The sequence below is a fragment of the Myotis daubentonii genome, chromosome 3 (assembly GCF_963259705.1).
Source record: "Myotis daubentonii chromosome 3, mMyoDau2.1, whole genome shotgun sequence".
Lineage (NCBI taxonomy): Eukaryota > Metazoa > Chordata > Mammalia > Chiroptera > Vespertilionidae > Myotis > Myotis daubentonii.
The window spans coordinates 65,982,669-66,000,826 of record NC_081842.1 but is presented as its reverse complement, the minus strand read 5'-3'; the positions used below and the strand labels follow the sequence as shown (position 1 = coordinate 66,000,826).

The window sequence follows — 18,158 nt, the reverse complement described above, 5'->3', positions numbered from 1 at the left end:
TGAATACCAGTGTAGGAAGAACATTTGAACCCGTTCTAAAACTCTTACTAGAATGAGGTTACCATTTAGGAACTATGGTATTTAAAGCATGATAATTTAAGATCCATAACACTAAACATTTTGTGGTTTAAAAATAAATTGTTTAAGAATAAAAGGTTCCCCCAAACTAGACTATCTTGACCTGCTCAGAGAAATATGCAGCACCTCTAGAACTGGTACAAATAACAACAATATAGGTCTCTCTTGCTTTCAGTGTGTTTTGTTTGTCTTAGATAAATAGGAAGCATTTGTGACACATGCTGTCTTTTTGCTTTCTATAATACATTTATCGTCTTTTCCAATATACATACTTGTACAGCTTCTATTTTCATAGTACCATATAAGATAAATCATATCTGTATGACCATTAGGATGGGGGAAATCTATAACCATTTAGTGATCACACAGATAACTCTAAGCCAAAGAGTTCACTCTGCGTGGTACTAAGGTTGAAATGTTGAATCAAAGAAATGATACCTCCAATCCCCCAAAAGGGCTCTTTCAGAGTCAACAAATGCTCCTAAAAATTGCATAGCAGCACAGAACCACATATGATGGCAGCCCACTTCTCCCTTACTAAAACAGCATAGACTCTTAGTAGATAATTCAAAATCTTCCACATCCTTAGAAGCAGCATGAGATAGTGGTTTACAAAGGGGGGGAGGAGGAATTTGGTTTGAACTAGAGTTTGGCACTTGCTATCTGTATGTCCTTGGTCAAATTAATTAGGTTCTCTGAGGCTCAACTGTCATATCTAAAATGGTTTGTTATGAAAATTTAAGCAGGAAATGCATGTAGGTGTATAGCACAGAAACTAGTCCAGAATAGGTGCACAATATATAGTGTTTGAATTATACTGAGTTAAAGCTTATCACATACTAAGATTTACTATTTGTGAACCAAATGACACATATATTATCTAAGTCTGCCTTGGACAATAAATGTAAATAAGTCTTAGCTAAAGTAAATTGCACTTGGTAGTCTGGTAGAATTGCCTTTGAAAATGTTAATAATGCAGCTGAAAAGGTTGTGTTTGTAGAAAACAGAGCTGACAGAGAAAATTGAGATAGATGACACAGGAATTTACCAGTTAATAATAGAAAAAAATCTTACTTTTCCAAGTGGCTTATATAATATTATATTTTATTTAATGGAGATGGAGAAGTTTACTTGGAATCATGGGGAAAGCAACCACTCAGTACAACCATACACTCTTCTCAGATAATCCAATGCTGCTAACTTAACTAACTCCCAGCTAACTACCAGCATTCTCCAACTCCAGGCTCTCCGATGCCCTCTCCACATACTTCTCTCTTGACATGAATTACTAGTAAATCCAGCCATCTCCAGTTCTTGACCTAATGTATGGAACAAATGTTAGTGCATGCACATTTCATGTTGGTAAAGTTGGTTCCACCTAGGTGAACTGGGGTATTTCTTCACGGAGGAGTCTGTAGAGGAACTTCACAAAGGCTCATTTACTTGAATGTGTATGTAAAGTTTCTCGTTAGGGATTCCTTTGGAATAAGGGACTGCCTATACCTTCCATTACTGGTTTTTACTTTATCGCCACTGGTGGAGATCAGGTCTGTATGGGAAACTAGCAGATGAGTTAATGAGCATAGGTACTGCCTGAGCCATCCTAATCTGAGCGGCACATCCTGGGCCGGTAGAGCTTTCTAGAATCTGCTTATTTCCTAAAAGGAAATTATAATGAGTAGGAAGTGAACATATGAAGACTACTTCATGTACTTTTAAGCCTGGATATCTGCATTGGTAACAATTTAGTAAACTTTTGGCCTGGTTTAGTCCCTGTTTCCTTATTAACTAATTGTCTAAGTCTCCAGCCTTATATAGGGACATTTTTTCTTCGGGTTGAAAATGAAGACAAGCAGAAGTTACTACACAAACATTTCAAAGTAGATGCTACTTTGATAAACTTTCCCCCAATAAATTCCATATATCAAGTTCAAAACTCATGCATTTGTACATAAATATATAAATACTTAATTTTGAAATGTCTTACTAAGTGATAACTAGATAATGAAGGAGAAAAAATATAATTAAATTCCAGTTTCAAATTTAGATTGTTGTCTAAACAAGAATTTTAGAAACCTAGTATTAGAAAATGGTTAAGTGGTGGTTGATATATTGTGCTATCCTAGGTTAAAAACCTAATTTTTTTCAAAAGTTCCTTGTCCTTTGAGGCATTCTTTCTCAGTGAAGGTTTCCAGCTTTCACAACTGTGAAAATTCGGATTTCTTGAAGGAGAAAAATGTTTCTTGTCAGAAAACTAGCCAGGACTAGTTCACAGAGTGAAGGAATCCAAGATCTTATCAGCTTTCCTGTGACCTTGCTTTATGATTTGCTACAAGTCATTTAATATCCCTATGTTTCGATTTTCTCACTTTTTATCTATGATACCTAAATGACGTTATTACAATAATGTGGAGCAAATTTCATATCACAGAGGATGTGTGAAAGCCCTAAATCCCAGATTATCCCAACACTACCAATATCAAATTGGTAGAATGAGATTAACACCCTGTACAATCTTATATGTCATATTTAGCACCTCAGGCTCTACTTTTTCAGCTATAAAATGGGTATGTCATGTACATTTTTACCAAATAGTGTATGGAAAGGCAGAGACTACTGCAACATCTATTAAAATTTCTCAGCAAAAATTTTATAAAAGGTGAAAAAAAAATTGACCCATATAATCAAGTCACTGAAGTTGATTTTCAAATATAGTAGAAGAATTGGTTTTAAAATATCAAGACATAAAATGAAGTAAATATTTCCAAGCATATTCAGATACTTATGAAAAAAGTATTAAAAGACAGGGAACAATACTGTCTTTTATTTGTATTGCTGGCTGCATTTTAGGTTGGATCCATGACTCCAGTAATGAGAAAACAGAATCAGGAAAAATAACTTTTAGCAGACTGTTGCACGATATAGAAAATAAAACGTATTCACTAATGGGTTGGCAGAAATGTTATATATGTACTTTTAGAACCAGAACTACTTAAGCAGCTTTTCTACTTGGCAGAGTCCTGTTTCTGAAGTGTCACCTCACAACCCCCTCCCACCTCTCATTTTTTTGTCCTATAATGCCAGGTGGGAGTAATGACCAAAGGGAGGGCAAGACAAACACAGGCACTCACTGTGGCAGGAACCACTCTAAGGATCAAAGAGCCAATTTGGCTATGCCTGCCAAAACTGGAACCACCGTGGGTGGCTCATCAGCAGGTGCCCTGAAAACTACATGAGCCACTCCTGGCAGGTCAGCACCCTCATCCTACGTGGGAGGACTACCTGCAAAGAACTAAATGTGGCCCTAACCGGTTTGGCTCAGTGGATAGAGCGTCGGCCTGCGGACTCAAGAGTCCCAGGTTCGATTCCGGTCAAGGAAACGTACCTTGGCTGCAGGCACATCCCCAGTAGGGGGCGTGCAGGAGCAGCTGATTGATGTTTCTCGCTCATCGATGTTTCTAACTTTCTATCCCTCTCTCTTCCTCTCTGTAAAAAAATCAATAAAATATTTTTTTAAAAAAGAACTAAATGTGCACATTTCCTTACCCACTCACAGCATTTGATTTCAACACAATTCTGTGCTAGGATTATGTTTATTGAATGATTTCAGTCTGATAGACACTATACAAGCCACACAAAAGCATAGTTCCTGTCCAGTCAAATTTCATATCCTATAAGAAAACTCTCATTTTCCTACACTGATGAGTAAAACTTGGGGCAACTAGTCGATAAGATAATTCAATTTCTAATATTTTTATCAAATATATTTCTTTAGTTTTTATGTCTGTCATGGGAAAATAATACATTAATACCTCAATTACCAGCATTCTCCAATGTACTTATAGATCTATCTTGATTTAACATGGTCAAGAATCCAGGAAAAAGAAAATAGAATCCTTAAACAAAAAGTTTCCAAAAATACATGTGATTGCCAAAGTCATCTTTATTCAACAGTGAGACTTGAACTAGGAACCAATATATTCTCCCTTAATACACATGGGAAGATAGAACACTTCCAGAATAAATCACAGTGACAACTATCTACATATATATAAAACCCTAATATGCAAATGGACCGAACGGTGGAACAACTGGTCACAACCGAACAACCGGTTGCTATGACCAGCACTGACCACCAGGGGGCGCACACAGAACATACTGGGCATCAGCCACAGCGGGATGGTGGAGCAGGTGAGCGGGGGCATCAGACCAAGGCAGGGTGCCGGTCGCTATCATCAGAGTGAGCCTCTGGTGGTTTCTGAAAATTCTTTGCTCCCATATGCTGCAGTCCCACCCAGCGCTCGCACCTGCTGCCAGCACCAGCCCCGCTTGCACTCACTGCCAGCACTGGAGACACTGCTCGCACCCGCTGCCGGTGCCCAGCAGCAGCCCCGACTGCCCCTCAGAACTTCTCTACCTCCCTCTGCTCCTGAGGAGTGATTAGGGCAGCAGCTGCAGATGGCACCCGCTGATGGCACTGGCCTTGCTTGCACCTGCTGCTGGCGCCAGCCACAATTGCTCTGTGCTGTCAGCAGGTGTGAGTGGGGCTGGTGTCATCAGCAAATGGGAGTGACGATGGTGGGAGCAGGGCTGCTGGCAGAGAGGGGCCAGAGGGCTGTGGCAGGAGGGGCTGGGCAGGGGTGTAGAGGATGGGCTGAGACCACCCTTGTGCCTACCACAGCCTCGCTGCCCACAATTCCTTTCAAGGTGCACAAATTCGTGCACTGAGCCCCTAGTATGAAATAATCTGAACCTCTGAATGAAGAGGAGGCAGAGTGGGTAGGGGAGGGATGAGGTATCCAAGGCTGAGAACTACATTGACCTTGAAACACGTCCATAATGGAGTCCTGCAGAAATCAGTGTGGTAGAGCTATAAAGAAAAAAATAATGTTCACAATTTTTATGGGTTAAATTGTATTCCCTCAAAATTCATACCCCCATTACCTCAGAATGTGACCTTATTTGGAAACAGGGTCATTGCAGGTATAATTAGATAAGGTGGGCTCATAATCCAGCATAACTGTGTCCTTATCAAAAGGGTGGATTTGGACACAGACATGCACACAGGTGAACACTATGAAAAGGTGAAGGCAGACACAGAACCTGGAGAAGTTAGGGAGGAAACCAAGATGGCGGCATAGGTTAACGCCGGAGATTGCTGCCTCGAACAACCACTTCAAAAAACAACTAAAAGATGGAACGGACATCATCCAGAAACACAGGAAGGCTGGCTGAGTGGAAATTCTACAACTAGGAGGAAAGAGAATATCATACCCAGACTCAGAGGAGGCGCAGTGCTGAAGTGAAATGCTAAGGCGCGGAGTGCCCGCGGAGCAGGCTGGCGGCGGAGGGCACGGTTGTTGTTTTCAATCGGGAGGGAGTTTCAGACTCTGAGCTCCAGATCCGGGCGAGTCTCTAGGGACCCAGACTAGTCTCTAGGGACCCAGACTCAAACAGGAGAAGCTGGACTGTCTGGCCTCATTCGGAACTCAAAGGCAGCCTTCTCTCCGAGGTTTGCAGCGGTTGCTGGGACTCTGTGAGGCAGAGCCCCTAGGGACGGAACTGAGAGCAGCCATAACTGCTAGCTCTGGCCAGCCCTGTAGATCCCCGGGGACCCGCCCCGCCCAAGCCCTGCACAGAGCCATTTGCCGGATAGCCTCAGGCAAACGCTAGATTAGCACCGCCCTAGAGATCCAGCACAGAAGCTCTCCCACTGCAGACATAGTGGACTCTCATAGTCAGTTAGCCTGGAGGTCAAATCACCCCTGGTATTGCCGACAACAATCAAGGCTTAACTACAACAAGACTGCGCACAAAGACCACTAGGGGGTGCACCAAGAAAGCATAAAAAATGCAGAGACAAAGAAACAGGACAAAACTGTCAATGGAGGATATTGAGTTCAGAACCACAGGTTTAAGGTCTCTTAAGAACTGTCTAGAAGCCGCCGATAAATGTAGTGAGATCCTCAAGAAATCTAATGAGACCCTCGATGTTATGATAAAGAACCAACTACAAATTAAGCACACACGGACTGAAATAACGAATACTATACAGACTCCCAACAGCAGACCAGAGGAGCGCAAGAATCAAGTCAAAGATTTGAAATGCAAAGAAGCAAAAAACACCCAACCAAAAAAGCAAAATGAAAAAAGAATCCGAAAATATGAAGATAGTGTAAGGAGCCTCTGGGACAGCTTCAAGCGTACCAACATCAGAATTATAGGGGTGCCAGAAGATGAGAGAGAGCAAGATATTGAAAACCTATTTGAAGAAATAATGACAGAAAACTTCCCCGATCTGGTGAAAGAAATAGACTTACAAGTCCAGGAAGTGCAGAGAACCCAAAACAAAAGGAATCCAAACAGGACCACACCAAGACACATCATAATTAAAATGCCAAGAGCAAAAGACAAAGAGAGAATCTTAAAAGCAGCAAGAGAAAGAAACTCAGTTACCTACAAGGGAATACCCATACGACTGTCAGCTGATTTCTCAACAGAAACTTTGCAGGCCAGAAGGGAATGGCAAGAAATACTCAAAGTGATGAATACCAAGAACCTACAACCAAGATTACTTTATCCAGCAAAGCTATCATTCAGAACTGAAGGTCAGATAAAGAGCTTCAAGGATAAAGAAAAGCTAAAGGAGTTCATCACCACCAAACTAGTATTATATGAAATGCTGAAAGGTATCCTTTAAGAAGAGGAAGAAGAAGAAAAAGGTAAAGATACAAATTATGAACAACAAACATGCATCTATCAACAAGTGAATCTAAGAATCAAGTGAATAAATAATCTGGTGATCATAATAGAATCAGGGACATAGAAAGGGAATGGACTGACTATTCTTGGGGGGGAAAGGGGTGTGGGAGATGCGGAAAGAGACTGGACAAAAATCATGCACCTATGGATGAGGACAGTGGGTGGGGAGTGAGGGCAGAGGGTGGGGCGGGAACTGGGAGGAGGGGAGTTATGGGGGGAAAAAAGAGGAACAAATGTAATAATCTGAACAATAAGGATTTAATTTAAAAAAAAAAAAAAAGGTGAAGGCAGAGATCAGGGAGATACTTCCACAAGCCATGGAAGACCAAGATGCCAGTGAACCATCAGAATTTTGACAGGAGGCATGCAACAGATTCAGTCTTACATCTCTCAAAGGAAACCGACCCTGTAATGCCTTGATCTCTGACCCAATACATTTTGTTGTTCAAGCACCTAGTTTGTGGTACTTTGTTAAACCAGGCCTAGAAAACTAATACAATAATGTAAAGATTAAATCATGTTCAGGACACTTTAAGAAAGCTGAAAAATATAAGATTCATTGCAAAAAAAAGTGTCATTAATATGCTCTAAATAAATAAACCATTTGATGTTTGAGTGGCATCTAGGTGACTAACAAAGGTGGAACATACACTCTCTAATTTTTGCTAATGCAACAAGATATCACCACTTTACTAAATAAAGACAAAGTGATACGCACTCTATAGAAGACATCAAAGAAAGAGTCTGCAATCTCTAAGAAGTATTTTGATTAGCAAAGCAGATAAATGTGAATTTATTTATTTATTTATTTATTTATTTTTGAAAATATATTTTATTGATTTTTTACAGAGAGGAAGGGCGAGAAATAGAGAGTTAGAAACATCGATGAGAGAGAAACATCGATCAGCTGCCTCCTGCACATCCCCTACTGGGGATGTGCCCGCAACCCAGGTACATGCCCTTGACTGGAATCGAACCTGGGACCCTTCAGTCTGCAGGCCGACGCTCTATCCACTGAGCCAAACCGGTTTTGGCGTGAATTTATTTTTGTTTGTTTAATATACCTAGCCTAATGAGTGCAGAATGGTTACCAAGAGAAGTTATTGATAGAAAAGAGGCTGCCTATGTAGACAAGAACTATTAAGAAATGGGATTTTAGTCTAGATCATAATTAAGAGGTATTCGTCTAGATGAGAAGTTACAGATGATTCTAAGTATGAGGAATATTGGGGGACATAAGAAGATGGAGGCAAAGCAAGAATAAGAGGAAAGTTATGAAAACAGGAGGAGAGGAAATATGAGGAGGCTAGCTGGGATTGACAGTGAAACAATCTGACATGGTCACAGAAAATAATAAAAAGTCTGCAGGCTAAAAGAAAGACAAGACAGGGTTGCACTCCTGTATTCTGAACAAGAACAAAGTTAAAAACATCTAGTGCAACAATTAATGTCTCTTTAAAACTAGTGTTCTGAATGCTTTTGTGTGAACAAGACTCTGCCTTGATTTTTCTTTAAAAAGATTCAATAGTGGAATGGAAACATTTTTTTCTTTAAGTGAAAGCTAAGTAGTTATGGTAGGTAGGTCAAGGAAGAAATACTTCATGGAACAGGAAGCTGTAACTTCACAATGTGTTCCCTGGAGAAGTTAAAAGAAAAAAAAGATCAAAATAGCCGCAGAAAATTTGTTTGTTGTGTTAAATAGCTTTAAAATCCTACCTTTCCTAATTCTTCTTAACATTTTATTCAGCCAGTTATCAACTTAATCTGCATAAAGAAAAATCAACTTGACTTTTTGATAGTCAAGTCAATCCACCTGGAAAATTCAAATCCTACAAGAACAGGGCATAGGGGAAACTGCAGAGCAACGTTTTGAACTGCTAACAGAAATCCATAATAACAGTCATCTTTTTCTTGCTTTCCCAAAATCATTCTCTAAAAAAAGAATTAATGATGGTACAAAGAGAGTCTTGTATGAAATGATGGAGTCTCTCTTCACTCCTATGGTAATAGGAAGTTTTTATTCAAGACAGCCAAAGCTGGAATCTTTTTCTACTCTTCACTGAAGTTGGAGATGGCCTTGCCCGCATCTCTAAAAATAACTTAGACCACTGAAAAAAATTACAGTGTAATTTCATCAATTTCTATGTTAATTCACAAATCAATTAATTATTTGTTTTATTTATTAATTGGGGAAAATTTTAGCATAGATGATAATTATAAAGTAGAAAACAAAATGTTGAAAAAGAAGATGGAGAGATATTTTTATATAGATATTACCTCATTAGGCATTTTTTTAAATGGGGGGCAGGGCTTACTCAAAATAACCTTTGCTTAAACTTTCTTCTCTGAAGAGTACTTGAAAAGGAAAAGAAAGAAAAAAAAAAGAACTATGGGGAAGAGGAAGTAAGGAAGGAGGGGAGGAAAGGAAAGGGAATAACAGAAATTACAAACTAGTAAATTTACCTGAATTTATCTCTAATATCCAAAGCAACCCCTACATCTTAGACATCAAAACCCACCTTGGGTAAAACCGTAAAGTGTAGATAACTTTGTCCCCAGTTCCTCTCCCTTATCTCCCTTTGACCTTGTTTCCTTTTGACTTTCTTAGCCCTTTCTTCAATCTTATCAAAAGATTTATTTCTGGTCCCTTTCCCTAGGGTGCTAGAATATTTCTCCTTAATTTCAGTTGTAAACTAAATGAGGTCCTTATTCAACTTGGATTTTTACTACTGCATCTTTTGTCTACCTTGCCAACCCCTGTATCAAAATGCTGCCACCTACCTGACCAATTTCACTATGGTTTGTGTCATGTTTTCACATATCAGATCATACTCTCTTATATACCAGTGAAAGACTGGAGATTTTCCTATTTCTTGGAAAGTTATAACTGCATTTATCTCAGCCCTCCATGTACATCATCTCTGCTAATATTTTAGTAATCTCATTGTTGGTTCACTCAGTCTTACTTCCTTTTTCCAGTTGGTCTATCACTATGGTTTCTAGCATGCTTTGTGGAGAATAAAAGGGTGTTGAGGCCTAGAACCTGTACCATAAATCAGAAAACCTCTGCTCTAGCTCAGGCAATTTTGGTCAACTCGGTTTTTCCTGTGCCCTAGCCATTGTATTTATCAAGTGAGAAAAAAAAAAAAAAAAGAAGAAAAAGAAAAAAAACCCACTCTACCAAGCTCAATGACATATATAAGGATAGATGTTTAAATTCCTAGGAGTAAACATATGGGTACATTTTATAAGTATTCAAACTAAGTATTTACTTCTACTTCTAGAGAAAAAAAAAGAATATTAAGAAATTCTTAACTGGGGTGACCCATCCTTCTTGAATTGATCTGTGGTAGGCAAAATAATTACATCCCAAAAATGTTCACATTCTAATACCCAGAACCTCCATTACATAGCAAAATGTTAGGTTACTTGGAAAAGGAACTTTGTAGATGTAATTAAGATTATGGACTTTTGCCCTAGCCAGTTTGGCTCAGTGGATAGAGCATCAGCCTGTGGACTAAAGGGTACTAGGTTTGATTCCAGTCAAGGGCACATGCCTGGGTTGTGGGATCAATCCTCAGTAGGGAGCCTGCAGGAGAAGACAATCAATGATTCTCTCTCATCATTGATATTTTTATCTCTCTCTCCCTCTCCCTTCCTCTCTGAAATCAATAATAAATAAATACATAAGTAAATAAAATAAAGTTTTTCTTTAAAAATATTATGGACTTTAAAATAGGAAGAGAATCCTAGATTATCTAAGGGGGCGCAATCTACCTTAAAAGCAGAGAAATTTTTCTGGCTGAAATTTTGGGGAAAAATATTGTAGAGGGAAAGTCTGAGAGATTCCAAGTATGATAATAATTCAAGGCACTCTGGCTGGCTCTGAGATATAGGATCCTGCATGCAAAAAGCTAAGGATGGCCTCCAGCTGACAGCCATCAAAGAAATGGAGATCTTGTTCCCACAACCACAAGAATTGAATGAGCTTGGAAAAGGATTCTTCCCAGTGCCCCTAATAAATAATCCAACCAACGGACATCTTGATTTTGGTCTTATAAAACTGGGACCAAGAAAGCTGGTTGAGCCAACTCAAGCTTCTGTTCTATAGAATTATGAAATAATAAATTTGTAATGTTATAAACTGATAAGTTTGTGGTCATATGTTATAGCAGCAACAGGAAAGTAATAGACCATTTCAGTTCAATGGCCAATGGACATAATAGTTTAAAATTATATACTAAAGAGTTGGATCAGAAACTACTATTAACCAATGTCACCCCAATAAATTTAATTAAAAAAGAAAAAGAAAAACACAGCCCTGGCCGGTGTGCTCAGTGGTTAGAGCGTCTCCCATGCACCAGAGAGTCTTGGGTTTGATTCCCAGGCAAGGGCACATACCTAGGTTGCAGGTTCAATCCCTGGCTCTAGTCCAGACTCATGCAGGAGGCAACCAATTGATGTGTGTCTCTCACATTGATGTTCCTTTCTTTATCTCTTTCCCCTTCTTTCCTTCCCTTCCACTCTATAACTCAATGGAAAAACTATCCTCTAGTGAGGAATATTTTAACAGAGAGTTCTTGGTACTACAAACACATTTTTTTCTTGATTTTCCTTTTTTTCAATCATTTTCACGGATAAAGTGGAATGATACAGAACTGAAGGACAAACAAATATCATGAGGAGTGCAGAGTGTCCTCTCCAAGTTGCTTCACAAATGCGCCTTTTCTTCACAGGCAAGAATACTACATTAATGGTGCTTCACTGCTCACAACACCTAAATCCACTGTCTTGAAAATGGAAACGAGAAATCTGACAATAGTGCAAAGGATTATAAAGACTGACTATAACAACCTATGAAGTGATAATGAAAACAAGACAAAGAAGATCCAAGCAATCCTATTCAAAATTCACAGATCATATGGATACAAGGGTGTGCTTTCACCACTACATGAGCTGTCTCACCACGATGCACTTAAAGGAAATGATTTGCAAAGCTACAATTATGTATTTTATATGGCATCACCAGAGCTATCTTTCAAATATACCTTTCAAAATGAATTTTCTTTCTTATTCACATTTTTCACAAAGCCAGTTTCTGGTCTCAACCGAACAAAAGAATATTGTCAAAAAGACAATGATTTCTGGTGATCTTTTTCAGCATGGAAGGTTTAGAGAACTTTGACCTTTGAAGAATTACTCAACTTTAGAACCTAAAACTTTTGGAGGTATAACAACAACATGCTGAAAACATCTACTTTCGCAATCAACTGGAAATGACTCTCATGTTAAAGGGTAAATTCTCAGCAGGTTATACATATTCCACTTCGTAATTACATCACAGTATGAAATAATACAAAAGAAAATAGAAGGAAAAATAAATATAGCGATTACTAAATTCTTGTAGAAACAGGATAAATGCAGTTAATTTTTTTTTTCTGTAGAGACAGAAAACACATTGAGGCACAAATTCCTAACACCATACCTTGCAGCTTTCTTTTTGTATTCCATGAGGCCAAAACAGGAAGCATAGTTCTACGAGACTGGTTAAGAGGAGTGTGGGAAGGAGGCCACTTGAGGAAAAAGCACTCACCTTTCTCTTCTTTTGAACACTATGTTCTGCTTCCTACAGGTCCCTAGAAACTTATTAAAAACTTTGGGCATCTTATAAAGATATCATAATTTTGAGGGGCTTTGAGGTTCAGGTAGAGCAAATTAATTCCCATTTTATATCCGTCCCAATTTAATATTTCTAAAGGGAGTGAATAATAATAAATCTTGCCAACTCTCTTTTTTAGGGCTATTCAGATACTAAGTAAACCAAGAACATTTTAAAATGCAATCTCATAAAAATCTGGTTTGCTTAACCTTCTCTCCTTCTTAAAAAAAATAAGGCATAATGTTCCTTTTTTTGTTAATTAATTCATTTTAGACAATTCCTTAAATTTTCATTTTAATAATTTTTTGTGTGGGTGCGTTAATTACTTTCAAAGACGCTTTACAACTGTTACCTATTAAAAGCCTTTGTTAGTGGAAAAAAAAAAAAAGAAAGAAAAACTTCCAGCATGCCCCCTCCCTTCTCCATTTTGAGCAGGTCCTTGCTATCAACTGCTGGAGTATGTTCGCTTTGCACCTAGAGCTATAATTATTTTGCTTTAATTTTACAAAACCTTTTGTTCCATTCCCATGAGCCCACCTGATCCTTATATTACACCAGCTCTATTAAAACACTCATGCAGAACAAAGCATGGCTGTACTGATTCATAAGTAACTTTTTTTTTCCTCAGTAAAATGCCACTGGCTAGGGTTCGAGACATAGTCCTAAGCTTTACGCTCCTCTGCCAATTTTCATGTTAGAGCAAAGAAAAAAAAATATGTTGTTTCAGAGGCGGTATTCTTGCCCAACATCCTTTCTTTGCATCTCTGTATTTTGTGTTTTTTTAAAATATTTTGTTATACTTAATTTTACTCTGCAAAAATTAATAAGTGATACAATGTTGAGGATGGTTAGGTGTATTAAAGGACTGTAATCATGTTGAAATTTCCTTTAGTGTTTTGGTTAAGTTCTTTTTAAAATCACTTTTGTTGGCCTCTTTAATTTTCCTTTTCTCTCCTTACTCCACCCCTTTTCCTTGAGATCTTGCAACACATGTGGGCTTTTGGCAGAAGAAAATTGCAGTGACTCATCAAGAGAATTGTTTGTTTGCTCTAAGGAGCACCCTGAGGACCCTCTGGGCTGCACACGGAGCCCTTTGATCCTAGGAAATTTATTTCTTCCAGATGTTTTCCCCACAGCCACCTTTCTGCAATGTCCCTCTTCATTATGTAGCATAAGAATAAACACTCAAGACCCACTGCTTTGGCATACAGTTTTCCTGAATGGAGTGTGACAGGGAGTTAACATTTGATTGAGCTATACGGTTCTGTGTGCCTTAGGCGCAATGATAGAGAAAGGTTAACAGTGAGAAAAGCAGAACCGGGTTTCTTCAGGCAACTGTCCTCAGAGTTAGGATAGAAATTATGTGGGCCAGTCCAAAGAAAATATACAAATCTGCAGACCATTGCTCATGGACGAGCCTTATGCAACCCTATAAAGTCTTAATGCTTGGATCTGCTATGTCATTTGTCCAATTGTTCCATCTAAAGTACAGAGAGTGCATGGGAAATTTAAATATTTGGACATTACTCATATTTTCTTGGTTTGGCTGAGGGTGCTAGCAGAAAAGACAAGGCAGGAGATGGAGAGTAGGTGCACAGGTTCAGGTGGTGTAGTGGGCTGAACACTGTTCTCTCCAAATAATATCTACATCCTCAACCCTGGGTCCTATGAATGTTACCTTACATGGCAGGAAAGGACTTTGCAGATGCAATTAAGTTAAGGTTTTGAGAAAAGGTGGTTATTCTGGATTATCTATATGGGCCCTAAATGTAATAACATGTATCTTTATAATAGGGATATTTCACCCAGACACAGGAGGACAAGTCAATGAGACGATGGAAGCAGAGATTTAAGTGATGCAGCCACAAGCCAAGAAATGTTGGAAGTCACCCAGAAGCTGGAAAAGGCAAGGAAACACACTCTCCCCTAGATCCTCCAGAAGGAACACTACCCTGCCAACATTTTGATTTTAGCCCAGTGATACTGATTTTGGAACTCTGGGCTCCACAACTGTGAGAAAATGAATTTCTGATGTTTTAAGTCAACAAGTTTGTAGTAATTTATTAAAGCAGCCATGGGAAACTAATACAAGATCATGTTTTAAAAGACTCCATTGTTCAGCATACTCCTGAAATCACCAGTCCTAGGTTGATGGAGTGGAAAGGAAGATTGGAAAATAGGTTGCCAAGATTTAAAGACAAAGTTCTTTGTGAATATGCAGGAGTTCTTATGGAACTTGTGATCTATAACAAAATGAGAATGAAACTAAATAGGGCAAAGAGAATACATGAGGGCATTTAATGGATTATTCATATTGTAAATGAAAATGTTCCAATTTTCTAAGACTAGTTTGCATATTTTATCACATAGGACAAATCTATCATATTTTCCCTTTGAAATAAATGTTTACATATAATATATTGCCAGTCATTTTCCCCTAAATTAATTGTCAGTATAATGAACTTTAGTGATAACTGACTTGGCATGTATACACTATATTGGACACATATGTACTATACGATAAAAATGAAGATCCTCTGTCTGCACTTGAGGTAACTTTTCTATAGCTATTCAATAACAACTGATTTTTAAAGATTAACTCAGAGATAGTTTGGTACCTCAACCCAATAATTCTTAAATAGATGCATTAAAACCATAACCTAAAACTGGAAAAGTCCAATAGCAAAAAGACTATTATATAATCAAACTGCCCAGTTTATCACTTTATCAAGTTCATCATAAAAAAATCTATAGTAGCTGCATCATTAAAAAGGATAAGGAAGTCTTTCTCGCTTCCCATGATACTTTTAAACTATTGGGCTTTTCAACAACCAAATCATTAATCTGCATAATCAACATGAAGTCAGTAGACCTAGACCACTGATAAATAGGAAGAAATGAAGTTTTGTAGAGCCAAAAGTGATTCTGGATTAATCAGCAAATAAGAAGAACAGAGAAAATCAAGAATACTGACTCTTTCTCTAGGAATGGAGTTTACCTTTGAAAAGTAAATAGAGACTGAGTTTTCCTTTTGAAGATAAACCCCAATGACAGGATATGTAAAAGATTACCATTTATATTTTACTACTTTCATATTATTAACACTGACTACTCATTTGACAGTAGGTTTAATAACAGAAAGAACACAATACTTTATTTTTAACAAAATAAACAAATGAAAAACTGATGATTAATACAACTATTGCACAGAAGAAATATATCCCAGGTCATTCAAATTACCAGGAAGCTAAAGAAACTTGTAGGTATCCCCATGCACCTACATTTTTAAAAGCAGGTATAATAAGAATCTTAGTGCATTGCCTTTTCCCTTCGCTACCACTACCAACTGTATCCTGACCTAAAGCCATTCAGGGTCTCAGGACTCCAAAGAGATTCACTCTGAAGAGCAGCCAATGTAAAGTCCAGCTGCATATTCCAGTGTCCCATTGTTTTATTTGCTTTAACGCCATGTACACCCTATATTTGGAAAGACGGAATGCATATCATTGAGTTGTGGTGTAGGTTTTCAAAGTACCATATAATTATAGTTTTCTTTACTTATTTATTAATCCTTCCAACAACCCAGAAAGCAATTGTTAACATTCCCATTTATTTACCTTCCTACCTGTTTCTATGAGTTCCTAGAGAGCAGGGAACATGTTTTTCTCTGAACTAGTTCCTCTTAGCTTTATGACACTCAATAAGTTTTTAAGGGATAACTAGTTGATATATTAATTTGAGACACAGAGGAATAAGTAGCTAGGATAAGTGTAAATTGGCCCGTTTAACTCTGCAAACATTGTAATAAAACATTGAGTGCTGAAGAGATAAAACATAAATAATTTTTAAAAATCATAATACAAAAGTGCCTAACGCCTTTAGCATAATGATCCAAAAAACTACTAATCTGTACTGTTCCATAACAAATATGCTGTACCATAACAAATATGAAGGAAAAGTTGAGTATGCTATACTGTGCTGTGGGGGAGAAGTGGTTGAGTTGTATGTGGTGTTAAAAATCAAGAATCAAGGACATGTGGAAAGATATACTATACTTGCATACCTTTTAAATGAACAAGGACTTGCCTCTAGCATTTTAGTTGTCATGTTTCTGAAACTTGAATTAATCAAAGTCCCAGGTTATCAGTTACTTAGTATAAATTTTCTAATAAATACCCCTTGATTATGCACTTAGATCTTCAAAGTGAGTAAATTTGTATTGCCCCTTCCACACAGGCAAATTACACAACAAATGTAAAATTAGTATCTTTTTCTTTGAAGCAATTTATTGAAATTTTTTAAAAATCTGTAATGAATATAACCAGACTTTAAATTCTGGATCAAAATTTTCTACATCATTGCCTGTCATGATGTGTGCTGGTTACAGATTACTGTATATATTTTTTTCTTCATAGAAATAGGATCTTCATCAAATATATAGATAGATCATAGAGTCTTCCTAGAGGGACTTGGAGATCATCTAATCCAACCTCTCATTTTACAATATGTGAGTGTTTTAACAAAGCCTACTTTAAGATTTGCATTGAGATAAAAATAACTGTTATATGGAAAAGTGAAGCAGAGAAGGGCTTAAAGGTAGAAAGTTGGTGCAGGAGAATAAAAAAGAAAGGAGAACGGCTTTGTCATGGGAGGTAAAGTACTAAGCTGGGATGTATTCTCTTATATGCATCTATGTCTTTGCTGGAGGCTGGCTTAAAAATTACAAAGATGGTAGCATCCTTTTTTTTAAAAAGAATTGCTTAGATTATTAGCATATAAACAGTTTAGACAGATTTACATCTAGGGAATCACATATCATATCACCTTTCATTTCCCCAGCATATGCAAATTGAAGGGAAACACAAGGGCCATTGGTAAAATCTCTTTTAAAATAAAAATTATTCCACAAAAAACAGAGAAAGTGTGAATAATTTTAGATTTATATAAAGATAAGTTATAATTTGGCATTTTGCTACTACAGAATAGGTAAACTTGTTAAAAGTGCCGGCTCGCCGAAACCGGTTTGGCTCAGTGGATAGAGCGTCGGCCTGTGGACCGAAGGGTCCCGGGTTCGATTCTGGTCAAGGGCATGTGCCTGGGTTGCGGGCACATCCCCAGTGGGAGATGTGCAGGAGGCGGCTGATTGATGTTTCTCTCTCATCGATGTTTCTAACTCTCTATCTCTCTCCCTTCCTCTCTGTAAAAAATCAATAAAATATATTAAAAAAAAAAAAAAGTGCAGGCTCTAGAATCAGACTTCCTGGGACTGAACCTTGGCTCTGTCACCTACTTTACCTTGGTAAATGTATCTTTTTCTGTGCCTTAGTTTTCTCACCAGTAAAATTAGTATAATAATAGTAACTATATAAAAGAGCTGTAGTAGGGATAGAATGACTTAATCAACACTAATAAAAGAGAAAAATGGTAATTGGCGTACGAGCTACCCTTTTCATTGGCTAATCAGGGCTATATGCAAATTAACTGCCAACTAAGATTGGCAGTTAACTGCCAACAAGATGGTGGTTAATTTGCATACTTAGGCACAATGCAGGGAGGCGAAAGGGAAAGCAGGAAGAAGCCCCCTGCCACTGACAGTGATCGGAAACCCGGGGGGGGGGGGGGAGCTAAGAGCTGGGGGGCAGGGCAAAGGCGGCCCTAG

General features: G+C 38.0%; 1 protein-coding gene across 5 annotated transcripts in view; it reads right to left on the bottom strand.

Moving 5' to 3' along the window:
• Positions 1–18,158, bottom strand: part of ZBTB20 (zinc finger and BTB domain containing 20) — a 919,384-nt gene that overhangs the window by 485,834 nt on the left and 415,392 nt on the right. The gene's annotated exons all lie outside the window — the stretch shown is intronic.